At 49.3% G+C, this 6953-nt stretch overlaps 1 protein-coding gene across 4 annotated transcripts in view; it reads left to right on the forward strand.

Annotated features, from left to right (window-relative positions):
- Positions 1-6913: 6913 nt before the first annotated feature.
- rnf220b (ring finger protein 220b) overlaps positions 6914-6953 on the forward strand; it is a 21147-nt gene continuing 21107 nt past the window's right edge. For all 4 annotated transcript variants that reach the window (XM_029828804.1, XM_029828805.1, XM_029828806.1 and 1 more), the window contains exon 1: positions 6914-6953. This exon is cut by the window's right edge and continues 211 nt beyond it. The gene's annotated coding sequence lies outside the window, so the exon portion shown is untranslated.

Here is a 6953-nt window from a genome sequence, read left to right on the forward strand (position 1 = left end):
GCAGGTAAATGCTTTGTGACCGGTCGCTGACAGTCACGCCGGCCGCCGCCGCTGACAGCCACTGTGGGACAGACAGGACAGTGTTGGCAGTCAGTTAGCAGGCGCTGGATATGAATGTGGACTCTGGGCTGAATGGTGGAACTCCTGACTGTCTTGCTAGTGTGTGACACTCCCATTATCCCGCCACAGAAAAAGGCAGACAGCCCCAGAACAGCTGGATAATGCATTGTCTGCCTGATGATACACTCGCCCCATCCACACTCTGCTCCTCTCCCCTTCCCCATGACATTGCAGCTGACTGGATATAAAGCAAAGCCATGTGGATGGTGTCAGCTTGGCCGACGCTGTGACATGTCAGCGCACGCGTTGTGGACTGCTGATGTAGAATATGGAGGCAGGGGGGGGAGAAGGGTTGATGCTGAATGATTGATGGATTAAAGGATGCGGGACGATGCTCCTACAATGACAATAATGTCAAACTTGATTTCTGTCTGCTATATTAACCCAAACCCTTTTTTTTATTGTTGCCATGCAGAAATCATTCTCTGCAAACCAAATTTTGTATTAAGTCAGCACAGACCCTCGATGAACAGGCTCGGCTAATTAAAGCAGGCTGTTGACAGTTGTCAGGCTGACCCTTAGCGCAGTGCGCCCCCAGGGGTCCTGTTAGCATGCTAATGCTAATCCCCAGTGACGGGGCACAGGGCAGGCCTGTCCCCTGCAGCTCCCACCGCTGCGACCGCAGGATGTGTCAGGACAGGCACGGTGATGTGCTAACATGCAGAAGTCCCGATGTGCATGTCACACATCTGTAATTAGACGAGAGGCAGGGAGCCGGAGCGCTGGAGGGGCAGTTGTTGTGAGACCACTTGATCCCCATTGCTGACACGGCTCGGAAAAGAGCAATCTGCATTTAAAACGGGCCTGTAGAGAGCGGCTGGTTTCACGGGCCTTAATGTGACAATTTCCAGAGGCAGGTTGAGAGAGGGCGACAAACGCGAGGCTAAGCAACAGCAATGACACGTTAGCAGTGCAACAAAAGAGGAGGCACACCTGTCTGACCGTCTGTCAGTCTCTCGGCTCTCCTCTCCAAGGGAAGGTCAAGGACGAATGCATATTCATGGAGGTGCTTGGCACAGGATCGATGGCTTTTAATTGTTTTCTCTTGGTTGGTGGAGGGACGTGCCAGTGTTTATTGATCTGTTTGAGCAGAGGCCACTCACAGAGCACGGCTGAGAGACCTTTACCTGACTCAACGCCGATAGACCGGGTGTGTGCCTGTGTTTAAATGTGTGGTAATGAGGAGTTTGACACTAACTGGACAGCGGGCCGACGGCACCTCCTGGGGTTTGAAGTTGTTTAGGCAAAAGTCCACCTTAAAGGTGACACCACAGCAAAGGCGGGAGAAAAATCCCACCCTGGCCCGAGTGACGACGAGATCTTTGTAATCCGGGCGGTATTCGAATGTTCGCTCAATAATATTTAGTGGCCTTTAGTCTGCAAACAACTGAAATGTCTTTCATTTCTACCGCCCCACCCAACTGCCCCCCTTTCATCATTAAACAACTCCTTCATAATCTCTTTAGCCCTTCTTTTAACTTTGAATTTTAAAGCTAAATCTCCGCGGTGAATGCGCTTACCTGCCTGTATCCCAGTCAAGCACATTGTTCCCTCTGCACGGATGATCCCCTCCAGAGACCTCCTCGTGCACTCGCATTTATTCTTTTGTAGTCAGCGGAATTTGTCAGTTTGAAAGGAACGAGTTGGTGCAGAGCGAGAGACGGACACAGAGGGGAGATGGCGACAGACGCCCATTTGACCGAGGCTGTTGAGCGAGAGCAGCCTGGCTTGTCAAATCTCTGTGCTAACAGTGAATAGGGGTATCCGTGCGGAGCATGGAAGGGTGTCATGCACTGTGGTTTCATGGTTCAGGATGAGGCTGGATAAAGCCGTCGGCCGGGTGACACGCAGACAGACACACTTTCGCTTCCTCTCTAACACCCCGTCTTTGCCTCGGCTGAGAATCGCCGACATTTCAGCCTGTTTACAGGAATAAAAACACTCCTCCGCCGCTCCTCGCTCCCAGATTAATCCTGGTACCCTCTGATTATTGAACAATGAGAACCCTCCACCCCTGCCCTCCTCCTCCTTCCTCTTCTACAGTCTAATATCCTTCTCATCCACACACACACAGGAACTATTACCAGCTCATTAGCCCAAATCATACAAGTATTAGACTCCAGTGGGCTGACAATAGCTCAGAGAGAGGGGCCTTTTTTCTTCTCAGGAGTCAGGGGTTAAGTTACCAATCAAAATAGCCAGGCAGATGTATTAAGACATTTTAATATTGGCCATTGCGGAACCTCTAAAAAATTGTAATCGCTCACTGGCACCGGTGCCCCCCAAGGCAACTCGAATAATGGCGTTCAAGGTGGGGGGAGGGGGTTGAAAGAATTGACGTACCCTGTGGCATTTTGGGTAATTGTGTTGGAATTGTTGCCACTTTGATCAGTTTTCAGGCCGAGTGCTCCTTCATTTCGCACCTCTCGGCTTACCTGGACCGGAGATTTTCCCGCTCTGCCTTTTTGCAAACGTTGAATTTCTCTGCTGGTTTCCGTACTCGGCATTCCTCCCGTTAGGGTCTCTGCTGCCGGATGTGGGCTGGGCGCTGCCGCTGAATAACATTAGATGCCTCACAAACCACCAGAGGGAGGCAGTGATGAAGACTGGGAGGAGAGCGGACTTCTGTTTTACAACTGGAGAACAGATTATATTTGATGCGCCTGCTGTCAGGGCTTCCCTGTGATTTGGTACGGCCTCCTTAACATCCTCCTCACCGCCAGCACCACCCTCCTCCTCCACCTCTCAGTGGTCTTGTCCTCTTCCAGGGTCCAGACTAATGACTAGTGACAGTCCACTGAGGGGAGCGAGCTGTTTGCAGTCAGCAGTGCGTTTGTTGGTAATTATTTTCCAGAGTGTCACATTAGTGTCAGCCTTTTGGCGGTGTGAGTGGGGAGAGGATGGAGGCTCGGCTGGCTGGCTGGATGGAGAAGGAGGGGGAGGAAGGGGAAAGGGTGTGATGTTTGATGGCTCGGGATAAATGGGATGAAAGCGGTGGTTTTAAACATTCATTTTCCTATGAAAACAAGGCAGTCATCCCTTTCTTTATCTTAATCTGACCCGCTGAAGCTGAGGAGTTTGTACGTTCCCCCAGTGCCGGATTTCTCCACTTTTATCCCACAGTCTAAAAACATAAACATCAGGTGCATCACAGACTCTGGCGTGCTCCTCAGTGCGAGTGTATGAGGGAACGGTGTGTGTGTGTGTGTGTGTGTGTGTGTGTCCATTGATGAACTGGTGATCTGGGGAGGGTGGAGTCCTGTATCCCTCCCAGTGACTGCTGCGACAGACTCCAATGTTCCCAGTTACTGGCTGGGAATGAAAGGTGGCCGACAGGAAATGGATGGATCAGGCGAAGCCATAGAAACAGATAATCAAGACGACTGGTTTTAGAAGTTTTATCACCACAAATGGCCATAAATTAAACCCTGCATTGTCTCTGTGTTTTTATTGAGGTGCATCAGAGGATAACAGTCCCAGTTTAAACGTCTGGTGGTAAAAAGATATGTGACGTTTTAATGGTTGGATTGTCCACAGTATGTTTCTCATCCATTCCTGTTTATTTATTATATTCTATTGTTTCCTTTTTTATAACTTCTGCAGTGGCCAGACAGATGAGCACTTGTGCACCACAGCCGCCTGACGTGGGTGTGCTATGAATGTGCAAACATACAGGATACATGTGTTTGTGAGTGTGTGTGTGTGTCGGTGTGTGTGTGTGTGTGTGTGTGTTTTCTCAGCACCCTTGGGAGGAAGCGATCAATGATTGAGACCATAATGCACCTCTCTGTATTCGTCCTCACATTCATGCTCACTGGCTGCTTTGGGAAGCTGTCACACACACACACACACACACACACACACACACACACACACACACACACACACACACACACACACGGTGTCACATGTTCGACAGCTCATCTCTCACACGTTCCCTTCCACTCCATCTTGCAGCTGTCTGGTCGATGGCCCCTCTCTCTGTCTCACTTCCACTGTTCAGTCTCTGGCAGACTGCTCCGCTCTGGCGCTGTCTCTCCCTATGTTAATATAGTAACTAACCTCTCTATAGCACTAGCAGACAGCCTCTGTGTTGATATACTGAGGAGTTCAGCGCTCAGCCGCACAACTCCTGCCCAACTGAGCCCAGAGAACGGAGCGCTGCTGCAGAGCTGCTGTCCCGCACAGGTTCGGGGCTCCGCCTCTGTCTTCAGTTCACCGACAGGTACAAATATCTATCTCAAATCATCTCTCATTTTTCAACCTAGTGGAAATGACACACTGTTTTGAATGCAATCTGCTGTCATTGGAGAGTGTCTTAGGGCAAGGAGGCAATTATGCCTAATTGGTCTGTGGCTTTGATTACAGCAGTAACTTTGTTTATCCACGCTGCCCAAAAAATATACAGGGACTGCAAATGAAAATATGAACAGGACTATTTAGAGTTCACCACTCCAATTATGAATTGTGAAAGTTAAAAGACTCCCCCGATGGCCCTGGGCACTGCAATAAAAGGATCGGTTAACTCATATTTGCTGGGAATCAGAAAGTAAGCTGTAAATTTAATGATATGAGAGTTGTTCAGAGACGTCGGACCGTGAGATAAACCGGCAAACCGAGGCCTAATCCCCATACATTAAGATGTTTGCTATGCTAGGTGCATTTGCATGTGTGTGTGTGTGCGCGAAGATGTCCAGTGATTCACCTCCTGCCAGAAAATGAAGACATACAATTAACATCCCAGCCCATCATCCTCAGCTGAGCGGGCAGGCCTGTAATTGGCTGGCCGACCAGCCCGCATGGCTCCGGGTGGCAATTTATTCTGGGAGTCGTGCAGTTTACCCTGGGCGGCTAACGGCCTCTGTGCCATAACCTGGCTGAAGCAGCAGGGACGTCATTAACACTTAACTGGGCCTGCAGGACACGCGGTCGCCGTCGCCACCCACAGTGGAGAAATTGGAGGACTGAGACGGAAACGACGACGATAATAATGTCAACAGGGCCACGTGTAGTGAGCGTGCTCACAGGTCAGGACATTACGCTCACCGATTTTCATTAGATCCCTCATTTTTACTGAAGAAGCCTTTTCTTCTCCAGAGTAGATTTAGCTTTCTGACACCTGATGTGTGTACGTACGTGTGTGTTCGTGTGTGTGTTTCCTCACAGCTAAAACATATTGAGTACCAAAATCCTCATTCTATTATGAAAATGGGGCTGCTTTTTGGGAAATTAGGCCCTTTTGCTGGGCGTAGGGAAGATTCAGGTTTGGGTCAGGGTTAGGTGGTTGGGATGGATAAGATAGCTAGGAAATGTATAAAGATGTGTTTGTGTGTGTGTGTGTGTGTGTGTGGGGGGGGCTCTTTAAAAGGAGCAGTGACCTTGCCTCGTCACAAGGGGAATGTGTGTTATGTTCCCGTACTGGTCGGAGGGCACTGGGATTCAGGTTGGACGCTGGTTTATGCATCTGTTAAAGGTGCCTCAGCCTTGCTGCCTCTCTCAGACACACGGGAAGCTCCGTGTTTGGTTCCCATTTCTCGTTACATCAACAGGGAAGTAAATACTTCACTTCATAGAATCATCCTGCTTGTTTCCAGGTTTGAAGCGGTCGCAGCAAATGATGCAGAGCTCAACCCACTCCCTCCCAAGCAGAGCTGCTGATGCTCTAAGCTGCTTTTATGGCATCACACGTCAAAAAATATGAATATTTGATCATATTAACCTGATAACGAGAACCTGTTCTCACGTCCAAACTCAGAGTAGGAACCTGTTGGATAACAGTTATTGAAAACAGAACACGCAGGACAGACTCTCAAACCAGGTCAGGGGGGGGGGGGAACTGTTTCGGGAAGAGAAGACACCAGAAGGAGAACCACAGCTGAGGGACCTCTCTCCCCAGGATGGACAAGAGTGCGTTCCCGTCTCCCTATATGACACTTCTTGTAGCTTCTTCCTGCTGTGACGTTCCCAGTTCACCCATTTCCCATCTCTGGATTCACACACACACACACACACACACACACACACACACACACACACACACACACACACACACACGCAGCCAAATGGCTGTTCATTAAAGACAGGGACCTGAGGGGAAGCAATCGTCTGAGAGACGGAAATTGCGTGTCACATTAGATTAGCAATGTAAAGCCTCTGGATTGGCTCTGGGGAATAAGGAATTATTTCAATTACATTATTTCAAAAAGTCTTTAAGCAATACCAATACCGATAAAAACAAATTAAGAGTGATTTGGGCTGATTTGTGGCGCTCCGTGCCGTGCTTTCTGACAGTGTGGACATCAGACATGAATAATGCAGATATTACGCTGCTTGTAATGTGTCGGAGTTGAAAGCAGATTATCTGTGACAAATAACACCATTGGTTTGCATTGTGTCTCATCAAAAGCGAATGTTCCCTGGTGTCAGTCAAAGCGAGCCTGCTGAACTTGTGATGCCTTCACATAGGCTACCCTGGGTTTAAGCATCAATGCTGACATTTGCGCGTGTAAGACATAAATCACATTCCCATGAACAGTAGAGATATTGTTATCATCAAAAAATAAGATTCTTCTCATTCTCCAAGAGTTGTCCCGTCGTGCGCCTCACTTTGGTGCAAAGTTCTGCCGTTTCTCCGGAACCAAGCAGTAATTATTTCGCTGGAACTCATCTTTGGAGGGCAAGCAGTTGGATGCGCCTTTCCCTGAGAGGGGGAAGAAGCTCTAGGGCAGGGAAAGAGGGGGAGACACCGGGGGGAGGAGGGAGGGAGGGGTGTCTGTCACACTGAGCGCACGGAGGAGAGACCGTCAGAGTCCTACCGGCAGCCAGTCCACCCA

The sequence above is a fragment of the Takifugu rubripes genome, chromosome 20 (assembly GCF_901000725.2).
Source record: "Takifugu rubripes chromosome 20, fTakRub1.2, whole genome shotgun sequence".
NCBI lineage: Eukaryota > Metazoa > Chordata > Actinopteri > Tetraodontiformes > Tetraodontidae > Takifugu > Takifugu rubripes.